The 13,836-nt window shown below is 37.5% G+C and overlaps 1 non-coding gene across 1 annotated transcript; it reads right to left on the bottom strand.

Moving 5' to 3' along the window:
- Window positions 1-1,270: 1,270 nt before the first annotated feature.
- Window positions 1,271-1,343, bottom strand: Trnaa-ugc. The gene has a single exon. It is a non-coding gene; the product is annotated as a tRNA-Ala (tRNA).
- Window positions 1,344-13,836: the final 12,493 nt, after the last annotated feature.

Here is a 13,836-nt window from a genome sequence, read left to right as displayed (position 1 = left end):
ACCAAAAAAGAAAAAAAAAATAGGGTTCGTAATAGGCACTAAGTGTAATCACAAGTGTCCTTAAAAGTGGAAAGGGGAGACAGAAGAAGAGAGTCAGAAGGAGATGTAATCAACACAAAAAGGTCCCGAAAGATTCAATGTTACTGGCTTGGAATATGGAGGAAAGGGTCCTTTAGAAGCTGAAAAGGTAGGAAAATGGATTCTGCCTTTGGTCTCTTGAAAGGCCCACAGAGCTGCTGATGTACAGAATTTTCCCTGTGGGACCCCTGTTGGACTTCTGGTCTACAAAGCTGTAATCTAATAAACTTGGGTTGTTTTAAGCCACTAAATTTGTGGCAACTTGTTATAGCAGCGATGGGAAACTGATACATCATATAAATTTACTCTAGTCCCGTCAAATCTGAATTCTGTGTGACGGGCCCAGAAATCAATAATGCTCAAAGCTCTGCAGCAGATTCTCATGTGCATCATGGCTGAGCACCATGGGGCTTCGCTGACTCTCTGTGTCCTTATACTTCTTTGCCGTTCATCCTCCTGTAGTCCCACCACACCTCTGATGCTCCTTGTACACATCAGTCACCTCCTTGCTGACAAATCAAGTGGACACTTACTCCTCCTTATTTTACTCAAAATTCGACACTGCTAGCTGATTCCTTGTGCAGAACAGTCAGTTCTCCTGCTGTGGCTTCCAGATACCACCCACTGTTTCCCTCTTACCTTGTTGAGCTTGTCATTCTCTTAGGCTTCTGCTTTCCTGCATCCAACCCTTAAGTATTAATGTCCTGAGGTTTCCTTGGGGTCTCATCTCTTCCTGCTCTGCTTGCTCTTCCTTTCACCTGTATCTTTGTTGACCATATAATGATGGTTGCCTAACTTAACTCGTTGGCTCAAATCTCTTCTCTGACTTTTAAAGCCATATATTCAACAATCTACTTCAAAATCAGCATGTCTCAAGATAAACTCATTTCCTCTACTGTAAATCCTTTCCTCTGCTTATGATGTCCTTATTCATGTAGCTACTTAAGATGGAAAACTGGGAATCATCCTGCCTTTTTTTTACTCCCTCTTTCCCTCCTTCCACAAATCCAGAGAATCGCTTCTCTCCATCCACTCAGTATCATTTTGGCTCATGCTATTTTCAGCCCTGAATTATTGCAAAAGCCAAAGCCATTACTCAAAAATTAAATTAAAATGACATTACTCTATATAAATACTTTGACATCCTCAGGAATAAACTCTAAGCTCTTCACTATCTTTTTTTTTTTTTTTTTAATGGTGCTGGGAATTGAACCCAGGGCCTTGTGCATGCAAGGCAAACACTCTACCAACTGAGCTATATCCCCAGCTTCATTGTCTTTAAGATTCAGTATCACCTTGCTCCTGTCCATAATCATCTCTGCCTATTCTTGGCCTCTTTATCCCCACCCTTCTAGAAATTCTATACTTCCAACACCAACATGATGAATTACTTTAATTGTCTAAATTCACCATTCTTCCTCTTGTTCCCAGACTTTGCATATGCTGGTTTGTCTTCCTAAATCTGCCTTTTTAATTTTTTTCCCCACTCTGGGACTAGAAAAGTCTTGCCCATCCATCAGTCTTGGCTTAGCCATTGCTGTGGACTTTTGCCATGTCTTGGCTGCTTAGCATTCACTCACCCTTCCTGTAGTGTCCTGATTTCTTTCTGGAGAACTAACCCCTTTTCCCTTTGCATTTTCTTGGTTCGGTGGTAAATCTAAATATCTGGCACCTATCATGGAAGGTGTTAGTTAAATCCTTTTACTTGTGGCTCTGGTAAAAGCAGGCAGATGAGCTATGACTTCACCTGGTCAATCAGATGCCTTTTTTTTTTTAGGACTTGAAGTGTAAGGAGGAAAGAAACGGAAATTCCTCCACATCATAGGTAGGGCTTGGACCTGAGTGTTATGGTTCAGAGATTGTGCCTGGGTTCTCTCTTCCCAGCTGCTTTGATTTCTGCCCCTTTATAAGTCTCCTATTTCACTGTTAAGTTTGCATCCAGAACTCTTCCAGTAAATTCCTTTAAATGTGAGTTATAAAGAATTGGTTTCTGGTGGCTTTTCATCTTTAATGTCTTCTGGGGGCTCCCTAGCCTGGACTAAAAGCCTCTCCCACAGGTTGTCTTCCTCAGAGTGGTAATACCGAATATTGAAAGGTCACTTTATTTCTTTGTCTCTGCTGCTGGACATAAACTTCTCAAGGGCAAGACAATACCTGTTCATTATTGTACACCCAGAGCCAAACACAGTGCCTGGTATACATTAAGCACTCAAGAAGCATTTGAGGAATGTGTGAAAGCAATTTCATTATTTGATGTGAAGAGAGTAAATGTGGAAAAGGCACAGAGTCTGTGGCTCCAATATTTTTAAACAGAAATTATTATCAGAAATTTTATTAAGGCTTCCTCTGCTCAATGGCAAAACATGCTGATAATTGTGCAAAGTGCAAACTAAATGAAATCCGAGCAGAAAATATTAGAACAGAGACTTTTCATTCCAGGAAGATGAGTAGACATACTTTTCCCTATTCTATTTTCTAAGTTCAGCAAAAATCCCCAGTGGAGGGTAGAATCACCTCCTCCCATTCTTGGCCTCTTTAGCCCCACCCATACACACACACACACACACACACACACACACAAAAGTGAAATTGTTCATAATGGTTGAGGTATAAAGTTTGGAGAAGAACCATTATGAACAATTTTAGTAAAAAAGATTTTTTTTTTTGTGTGTGTGTGTATAACAAAAGAAGATACTGAGAGATGAAGAAGACAGACAAGGGAGAGTCCTCAGGACTCATGGAAAGATGTGGTAGTAAGTTCCTGGTGTGTTCTTCTGACTTCATATATTCCAGAATTAGAGACAAAGAAATGAGCAATCTGGAGACACTGATAGGCACTGATGAAAACAGCTCCCACAAAGGCCTGCTTTTTCTAGGCAAAGGACTTGGAAAGGGACGACTTAGGAGGACAAGAGCTGCTTTACTGTAGCCAAATACCAGGACAGCTATGGCCTCACCCCCCACCAACACTAGTAAAGGATGAGTGGGGAGCCTAGAATATCAAATGGGTTCCAACCCATATGTGATATGGCAGTGTCAGAGGAGGCTGAATAGCAAGCTAGGACATTATTCCTGCTGGGTGGCAATAAGCACCTTCTTTCTCCCATGTGCTCTTAGTGGAGTCCACCTAGGGAGCCCTTCACATGGCAATAACAAGGTGCAAGCTCCCCTTCACTGAAACATCAGTGGCCTAGAAGAGAACCAAAACTACTACCTCACCGACCAATAATGAGGGACATCATGCCACACATACTTTTATATAAATAGAAACATAAACTCCCAATTGGAAGTAATGAAGTGGTACCTTCTCTTCCCCTGCCAGAGTGGTGTTGGAGCAATCCAGCTTAAATAAGATCCCAAACCACATAAAGTGCTACCCAAAATGTCCACATTTTAATAAAAAGATCATTCATCACATGACAAATACGAGTAAGGTCTAAAGCTGAATGGAAAACATGACATTAAGATGGCAAAGATGTTAGAATTTAATATTACCAAGATATTAAAGGGGATATCATAAAGTGCTTCAACTAGCAATTATAAATGTACTTGAAACAAATGGAAAGAAACTCATCAATGATATTTAAAAATCTCAGCAAAGAAAAAGAAAACTTGAATCAAATGGAGAATTTAAAACTGAAAAATGCAATAACCGAATAAAAATTTCACTGCTTGGGTTCAAAGAGAACAGAGGAAAGAATCAGTAAATTGAGAGAAATAATAGTAGGAATATCCAATTTGAACAAAAGAGAGAATATAAACTTAAAAAAAATCAGAAACACAGGGACGTGCAGGACTGTACCTGAATTTCTTGCAATCCTTCATGTGGGTTCTGGAAAGAGAGGTGAAAGAGGGAAGGATTGGTGAAGTACTTGAATAATATCTGAAAATGCCCCCAAAGTTGGCAAAAGACTTTATGTTACAGACTTAAGAAACTTGGTGAATCCTAAATAGGATAAGTCCAGAGAAATCTATACCATGACATAATAGAGCCAAACTTTTGAAAAACTAAAGACAAGGGAAAAGTATTGAAAGTAGTGAGAGACACTTTACCTTACCTATAGAGGAAAACCAACTCAAATGAGAGTGACTTATTCTGAGAAACAATGGAGGCCCAAAGTGGTATTTCTCAAGTGCTGGAGAAAAGAACTGTCAACATAAAATCTTATATAGAATGAAAATATTCTTCTAGAGTAAAGAGGAAATTAAGATAGTGTCAGCTGAAGAAAAACTACAAGAATTAGTCACCAGCAGACAGACTGTAAAAGAGTAAAGGGGAGATCAAAGATGGTGGGTTTGAGGAAATATGCACTTTCTAGTCATTCCTTGGCTTGGGATACAGGCAACAGATATGCTGCTTTTCAGTGAGGTAGATGACAGAAGGAATTCACTGGAATTCAATATCAGACAGAGAGTCACACAGACACAGAAATTGGGATGATGGGAACAGAACTGATTGAAGCCAAGCTAATGGGTCCAGTGGTACCAGTTCACTGCAGAGGGGTGAAGTAACCAGACCAAAAAAGAGAGAAGCATGGTAAACAAATGTGGCATGGGAGAACCTGTGGAATGGAGAAGCAGTCTGAACTTAACTGAACCAGAGTCTGTATAGTTGGCTGGTATTTGAGGCAGGCTCTCTGTTTCTCAGCTGGTGAATGGAGGGAGAGCTGAGGAAGGAAACTAGTTTGAAGAGCAGTGGCTTGCTGCTGCAGGAGCCTGGGAGATCATAGCAAGCATTGTCATATTGCCCTGGTAATCACCTGCTGGGTAAACACCTAGAGTGTGCCTGGTGGGGCGTGATAGAAATGGACACAGTGAGGATTGAGCCCAGGGGGATTCAGCTTGTGGATATTGTAGACCACTTGCCCTTTGGGTCTGGTTGTTCACAAGACTAGCAGGGGAGGGTGCAGAAGCTGGACAGGTGGGCATGTTTGTACTCAGCGTTGATCCTGGGAAGACCACATTTATGAGCAGTGGAGTCCTATGGAGGATTGATTACCTTACCCTATGAATGGAGATTTTGGGAGACCCCTGAGATCCAGATGCCCAGTAGAGATGGGAATCTGCCTGGCCCTAAGAAGTGTTGATCTAATCTCTCAAGAACAGACACCCGCCAAGGAAGTTCAAAAGTCTGATCAGAGCTGAACCCCTGTCTCCAGCACCTCCCATTTAGAACCCTGCATCAGCCCTACCCAGGAGTGCATTGATCTAGTCTGTCCAGATAAAACTCCAGTTGACAGTCCTTCCCTTCCACCCTGCCTTCTGCTGGTGAGATGGGAAGCTGAGAGCTGTTTCAACCAGCTCAGGTTCTAGGCCACTTCAGCTGGCAGCTTGGTGAGCAACACAAAGAGGTTGGTTTAAGAACCTCCAGCCCTGGCTGTCTCTAAGGGGCATATAGCCCAAGAAGAAAGGGAAAGAAGGGAAGTCTGGCATAGTTAATGAACAACCATGTTTGTCAACAGTTCTGACCACCTCAATGGAGAGAAACACTTCATTTTTCATTAAGAAATGTTTTCTTTTTCCGTGTGTGTGTGTGTGTGTGTGTGTGTGTGTGGTTTCTTCTAATTGGTTCACAGGGCATAGATATACATACTTATACATATTTTTTTCTGTTTTTAATTATTTTTTTCACCAAGGTATTCTTTCTTTTCTTTTTATTTGATAGTAAGTTGTTTTGCTTGTGTTGGTTTGATTTTATATTTTTGCTTCTGTTATTTCTCTTTCTCTCTTTTCTTCTTCAACAGCCTAATTCTTTTGTTCTATATTTGTTTATTTTATTTTATTTTTTTCTCCCCTTCTTTATAGTGTCACTTGCTACCTCTCCTCTGCTTTCCCTAGGTATCTTTTTGAATATTTTAAACTTATTTTTACCTTCCTATCCCATTGTCTTTTTCTTGAATAACTGTAATTGTACCATCTTTTAGAACTATTTACTTTATAAAAATTCTGCCCCCACCATTCATGTTGTTGTGGGTATTAGTTGCTATGGGTGGTAGAGTTGATACCTGCTGTTTACTTTAATGCTAGATCTAATTCATGAATGTATGTTGTTTTTGGTATTGTTTTTTGCTGGTCCCTCCATTCCTCTTTTTGTGGTGATTAGTGTTGTGGATGTCACAGCAGGCACTGGGCATTTATTTGAATGCCATATATTGTTTGCTGCTGTTGTTTATCTTTCCCTTTTATGAGAGGTGCTAGGAAGTATGTGGGATACTATGCATTCATAGGGTAGAGACCCTGATGCTGAGCAACATGCACAACCCAGCCAAAGACAGCATATCTTGTTTCACACTCAAAATAACTCTGCTCAGCTTCAACAAGTACCACATATAATAGGGGATACAAAACCCCAAACCAAAGACCAGACCTCAAGCAGGAATGGCTGGAAGGTCCTTCAGGTCCCACTCATGGACATCTTCTACAGAAAAAAAAAAAAGAAAAAGAAAAATTTCTAAGACAATGGCTCAGAGGATTCCACAGTGTTGTAGCAGCTCTCCAAGAGCGGATAAAATCAGCAGTTCTGCTGCAGCAAACTGAGAGGCATAAGAGGTTAAAATTAACACTTGGATTATGCTAAACCTATGCATTGAAGCTAAGAAATTGTAACAACAACATATGACTTGTTACAAAAGAGATAACCATTCACCAAAAAGACCTCTCATAAAAGAGGAAGAAGACTCCATCGCAGCAGATGCACCTTTGAATACATGAGGAAAACAGTAAAAAAGCTCCCCCCCAACTAAATTTATAATCCTTTGACAAAGGAACCCACAGATATTGAAGAAGCTGAAATTTCAGAGAAAGACTATAAAAATTGATTATTAAATTTATCAATGAATGAAAATATCTAAGGAATGAATCAAGAGAACAAATACAGGAGGTTAAAGACCATTTCAATAGAAAATTTCTGAAAGGAAACCAATCAGAACTCTTAGAAATGAAAGATAATAAAACAAATAAAAATTTAGTTGAAAGTATCAACAGATTAGATTATATAGAAAACAGAACTTTAGGCCTTGAAGATAGGGTACATAAACTTGAACATTCAGTAAGCAGTAAAGAAAGAAGATAAGAGAGAAAGAAAGAAAGAAACCCCAGTAAAAATATACAGGAGGAGGTTAGGCCCAGGTCTGCCTCTACTGACCAGCAGGCCCACTCCGGAGCTCAGGCCCTGGCTCAGTACTGCCTCCTTCACCCCCTGTGGAAGCCCAGGCCTAGGTAGGCCCAGCACTGCCCTCTGGACCCACCTGGGAGCCAAGGCCTAGCCTATCTCCGTCTTGGGACACTCAGCCATCACCATAGCCTCCTCATGCAGTAGCCTCCACCTTGTGAAAATAGACAGCTGCATCTCAGAACAGGCAGCCCAAAGTCATTGTAAGGCCCACCCTCTTAGCCCCATCTCTGAAAGAGGTTGCATCCATCTTGGGACACCCCTACTGTTGTCTCTAGTTACCTCCACTCTTGCCACCACCACCTTTAGTTGTAGTAGCATCCATCTCAGGACACCGGCAGGGTGTTCAACACTGAGGTAAGGTAGCCCAACACCAAGGTAAGGTACAGATAATCTGCATGGAAACTATAAGATTATAGGATAGAAACTGTAATACCTCAGATATGCACTGCAATAAAGGAGGACACATAGACAACATGAAAAAAAAAATGGAAGAAAATGCCCCAAACAAACCAGGATACTACAATAATAGAATCCATGGATGGTGCAGTTGATGAAATGTCAGAGAAGGAGATCAGAATATACATAATTAAAATGATCTGTGAATTAAAGAAAGACGTAAATGAGCAAATACAGGCAAAAATTGACCACACCAACAAAGAGATAAAGGAGCAAATACAGGTAACAAAAGATTACGTCAAAAAAGAGATAGAGATTCTGAAGAAAAATGAATCAGAAATCCTTGAAATGAAGGAAACAATAAACCAAATAAAAAAACTCAATAAAAAGCATCACCCACAGGCTAGATCACTTGGAAGACAGAATGTAAGATAATGAAGACAAAGTTGAAATATTGAAAATGAAGCTGACCACACAGTGAAGATGAGAAGAAACCATGAGTAGAACATCCAGGAATTATGGGATAGCATCAAAACACCAAATATAAGAATTATTGGGATAGAGGAAAGCACAGAGATTTAAACCAAAGGAACGCACAATCTCTTCAATGAAATAATATCAGAAAATTTCCCACACATGAATAATGAATTGGAAAATCAAATATAAGAGGCTTACAGGACACCAAATATACAAAATTACAACAGATCTACACCAAGGCACATTAAAATTAAAATGTCTAGCATGCAGAATAAGGATAGAATCTTAAAGGCCGCAAGAGAGAGGAATCAAATCACATATAGGAGAAGACCAATTTGTATCTCAGCAGATTTTTTCAACCCAGATTTTTCAACACAATAATACTGGGTGACTTTAATTCACCTCTCCACCACTGAATAGATCTTCCAAATAAAAACTAAACAAAGAACTATAGAATTCAATAATACAATCAATAAATTGGAAGTAACAGATATACATGGAATATTCCATCCATCAATGAGTGAATACACTTTCTTCTTAGCAGCACATGGGTTCTTCTCCAAAATAGACCATATGTTATGCTACAAAGCAAGTCTAATGGGACCATCATTGGACCCAGCTATCCAACTCTTCGGTCTATACCCAAAGGATCAGCATACTATAGTAACACACCACATCAATATTTATAGCAGTTCAATTCACAATTGTTAAACTGTGGAAGCCACATAGATGGCTTCAATAGATGAATGGATAAAGAAACTGTGGTGTATACACACAATATAATATTACTCAGCATTAAAAGAGAATAAAATTATGTCATTTGCAGGTAAATGGATGGAGTTGGATAATATCATGCTAAGCAAAGTAAGTCAATCCCAAAAAACCAAAGGCTGAATGTTCTCTCTAATAAGAGGATGCTGAGATGCTGATTCATAATTGGGGGGGGCATGGGAAAAATGGAGGAACTTTGATAGGGCAAAGGGGAGGGGGTATGGGGGTAGGAAAGATGATGGAATAAGATGGACATCATTACCCTACTAAACTAAAAAGCTTCTTCTCAGCAAAAGAAGCAATCAATGAGTTGAAGAGAGCCTACATTTTGGGAGCAAATTTATGACTGCACATATGGTGCGACGCTACATTGTATAAAACCATAGAAATGTAAAGTTGTGCTACACCTGTGTACAATGAATAAAAATGCATCCTGCTGTCATGTATACCTAATTAAAACAAATATATATATAGGAACTCTGAGACAACATTAAGAGACTAAACTTAAGAGTCATTGGGATTGAAGAAGTCATGGAGATACTGGCTGATGGCATTAGAATATTTTCAGTGAAATAATAGCAGAAAAATGTCCAAACCTTAGGAATGAGATGAATATATATATATATTTGGAGATATATATATATCTCTAAATAGATGAGATCAAAAAAGAAACTCTTTATGATACATCAAAATTCCTAACGTAGAAAATAAGAATAGAATATTAAAATCTGTAAGAGAAAAACCTCAGGTCACATTTAAAGTTAACCAAAAAGACTTACTTCTGAATTTTCAACTCAAGATTATAAAATCCAAGATGGCTTGGAATGAGATAATTAAGTTATAAAAGGAAACAATTGTCAACCAATTTGATGCCATCCCACTTATTAGTTCTTGGTTTCATTTTTCAAGTTTTAGGAAGCTTATTAAGGAAGTTGATGCATGTGGCAATATGTTGAAATGTTGGCCCTTTTTCTTCTAGCAGTTTCATTGTTTCTGGAATAATTACTAAGTCTTTGATCCATTTTGAGGTGCTTTTGAGAAGGTAGAAGGTAGTGATCTAGTTAGTTATGTTCTTCTATATGTGGGTATTGAGTTTTCTAAGAAACATTTGTTGAAAAGACTACATTTTCTCCAATGTATATTTTGGATAACATTGTCAAGTATCAGATGACTGTATCTTTGTGGATTTTTCTCTGTGTCTTTTATTCTATTCCATTGGTATTAATGTCTGTTTTTATTACAATGCCATTCTGTTTTTGTTACTATAGCTCTGTACTATAATTTGAGGTCAGGTATTGTGATGCCTCCAACATTGCTCTTATTTCTCCAGATTGCTTTTGATATTCTGTGCCTTTTATTCCTCCAAATGAATTTTAGAATTTTTTGTAGTTCTGTGAAGAATATCATTTGTATTTTGATGGTGCTTTCATTAAATCTATTGATTGCTTTTGGTATTATAACCACTTTGATAATATTAATTTTGCCTAAAGAACATGGGATGTCTTTCCATCCTCTAAGGGCCTCTTCAACTTCTTTTTCAGCATTCTTATTTTTTTAATAGAGGTCATTTACCTCCTTAGTTAAATTTATTCCCAGGTATTGATTTTCGTTTTGTTAGTTTCTTTTGAGGATATTGTAAATGAAATTGTTTTGTTGATTTTTTTTCCTCAGGTAATATGGCTATTTTAACAATATTAATTCTGCTTATCTATGAACATGGTATGTCTTTGAGTCTTCTGAGGTATTCTTGAATTTCTTTTTTTAAAAAAAATTTAAAATTTTTTTCTACTTAGTTGTACATGACAGCAGAATGCATTTCAATTCATTGTGCACAAATGGAGCATAACATTTCAGTTCTCTGGTTGTACACAGTGTAGAGATGCACCATTTGTGCAAACATGTACATAGGGTATGATGTCTCTCTTATTCCACCATCTTTCCTACACTCATAAATCCTCCCACCTTACCCTTTGCCTAATACAAAGATCCTCCATTCTTCCCATGCCCCCCCACCATCATAAATCAGCATCCACTAATCAGAGAAAACATTTGGCCTTTAGTTTTTTGGGATTGGCTTACATTGGTTACCATAATATTCTCCATCTCCATTTGTTTATCTGCAAATACCACAATTTTATTCTCTTTTAATGCTGAATAATATTCCATTGTATACATATACCACAGTTTCTTTATCTTTTGATGGAAATGGATGCGTGTGCCAATATGTTGAAATGTTGCCCCTTTTTCTTCTAGCAGTTTCAGTGTTTCTGGTATGATTACTAAGTCTTTGATCCATTTTGAGGTGCTTTTGAGGCATCTAGGTTGGTCCCACAGTTTTGAATTTCTTTTTTCAATGCTCTATAGTTTTCATTATAGAGTTTCCATGGTAGAGATCTTTCACATCCTTGGTTAGATTTATTCCTAGAGTTTTCCTAGGGTCTTTTTTGTTTGTTTGTTTTGAGGATATTGTGAATGAAATTTGTTTTCCTGATTTCACCCTCAGCAGATTCGTTGTTTATACATAGGAAACTTTTTTTTTTTTTTGGGTATATGTTGATTTTGTAATGTGCTACTTTGAGAGATTTATTAGCTCTATCAGTCTTTCAGTTGAGTTTTGGGATCTTCTAAGTATAGGATCATATCATCTTTTAACAGTGATAACTTGACTTTTTCTTTTCCTATTTTTATTCTTTTTATTTTCTCCTCTTGCCTAATTGCTTTGGCTAGAATTTGTAATGCCATACTAACTAGGAAAGGGGAAAGTGGACAGCCTTGTCTTGTTGCATATTTTAAAGGAAATGCTTTCAGTTTTTCCCCATTTATTATGAGATTAGCTATAGATTTTTCATATATAGCCTTTATGTTGTTAAGCTAGTTTCTATCCCTAGTTTCTTTTATCATGAATGGGTGCTGAACTTTGTCAAAGGCCTTTTCTTTATCTATTGAGATGACCAAATAATTTGTGTCCTTAATTCTATTTATGTGATGAATTACACTTATTGACTTGCATATGTTAAACCAAATTTCTAGAATAAAACCAACTTGATTGTGAGGTACACTTTTCTTAATATGTTGTTGAACATGATTTACTAATATTCTGTTAAGAATTTTTGTATTTAAGTTCATCAGGGATGTTAGTCTATAGCTTTCTTTTCTTGATGTGTCTTTATCTGGTTTAGGTATGAAAATCTCCCAAAATTTAAAAGAAGGAACTCATTAGAGTGTACTCTCTGACATAATGGAATCAGTAACAGAAAGATATCAGAAAAATCTCCAAACACTTTGAAACCAAACAACAGGATTCTAAATAGTTTATGCATGAGTCAAAGAAGTTTTAATGTAAATAAAACAATGAGTTGATTTAAAATGAAAATACAACACATAAAACTTGTGGTCCTCAGCTAACAGAGTGTTGAGAGAGAAATTTGTAGCACTGAATGGATATGTTAGAAAAGAGAAAAAAAATCTTAAATCAATAATCTAAACTTCTATTTTAAGTATCTAGAAAAAGGGTCTGGAGATGTAGCTCTGTATTGGAATGCATGCTTAACATATATGGACAAGGTCTTGGGTTCAAATTCTCAGCATCAAACAGACTACAGAAAAAAGAGCAAAATAAACCCAAAACCAACAAAAACAAACAATAATTTTGAATTATTGTTTGAATAATTCCCAGTGCTACTAAGGAAATTTAATCAATAATTTTAAATCTCCCCAAAATAAATCTCCAGGCTCAGATAGTTTCATTGGAAAAAGTTTTACCAACATTTAAAGAATAGTTAATATTAATTCCTTCCAGAAAACAAAAGAGGAGACAATTCTCAATTTATTTGATATCATTAGTACTCCACTAATATCGAAATCAGACAAAACCCACACCAACAAAAAAAAAAAAAAAAGGAAAACTACAGGCCAATATTCTTTTGAATAAAAATCTTTAACAAAATATCAACCAATACACTCCAGAAATATAAATAAGTATTCATTATGATCAAGCAAGATTTGCTGCAGGAATTCGAGACTGGCTCAATATTTGAAAGTCAACCAATATAATTCACCATAGTAAGAAAAAAAGAATCACACGATCATATCTATAGATGCAAGAAAGGTATTTGACAAAATTTAACTCCAACTTATGATATAAACTCTCAGAAAAATAAAAATAGACCTTTAACTTCATTAAGAACATCTACAAAAATCCTACAGCTAACATTATATTTAATAGTGAAAGACTGAATTCTTTCTAAGATTGAAAACAAGGCAAGTATGTCCACTTTCATTGTGTTATTAAAAATAGTGTTGGGAACTTTATCCAGTTCAATAAAACAATAAAAGGAAATTAAAGTCATATATACAGGAAAGGAGGCAATAAAGCTTGTATGGGCTCTCTCTCGTCCAGCGAGGAGGTCCACGGAACAGGGTAGAGGAGAGTGTGGCTGCGGAGTCACTAGTCAAGACCTTCAGAGACCAAGCAGGAAGCAGATCTGATTTTATTGTGCAGATTACAGGCAGCCACCAATGCAATGTCTGCTAACTGTCCTTGCAGTGACCAATGGAGCAGTGGGCTGTGGAGCAAGAATAGGGACTGCAACACATGGCGTCACACCCAGGGCTGTGCCTACGGGGTAAGTGGCCTGCTGCTCACACGCCTAGCCCCAGGGGAGTGGCCTGCCACTCAGACACCCTTAACGTATGCCATGTATGCAGTACTCCATGCACTTGTCCCTACAAAAGCTGTCCCCATTTGCAGATAACATGGTGTTTTTATACAAAACTCTAAAGGATCTACACAAAAACTCCCATAATTTATTAGTGAGTTCAGCAGAGTTACAGGCCATGAGACAAACAAACAAAATTAAATCATATTTCTACATATTAGCAATAAACATGGATGCTGAAAATACTATGCCATTTATAATGCTCAAAAATGAAATTTAGCT

The sequence above is a fragment of the Marmota marmota genome, unplaced genomic scaffold (assembly GCF_001458135.2).
Source record: "Marmota marmota marmota unplaced genomic scaffold, marMar, whole genome shotgun sequence".
NCBI classification, from domain to species: Eukaryota; Metazoa; Chordata; class Mammalia; order Rodentia; family Sciuridae; genus Marmota; species Marmota marmota.
This window is presented reverse-complemented; position numbering and strand designations above follow the sequence as displayed.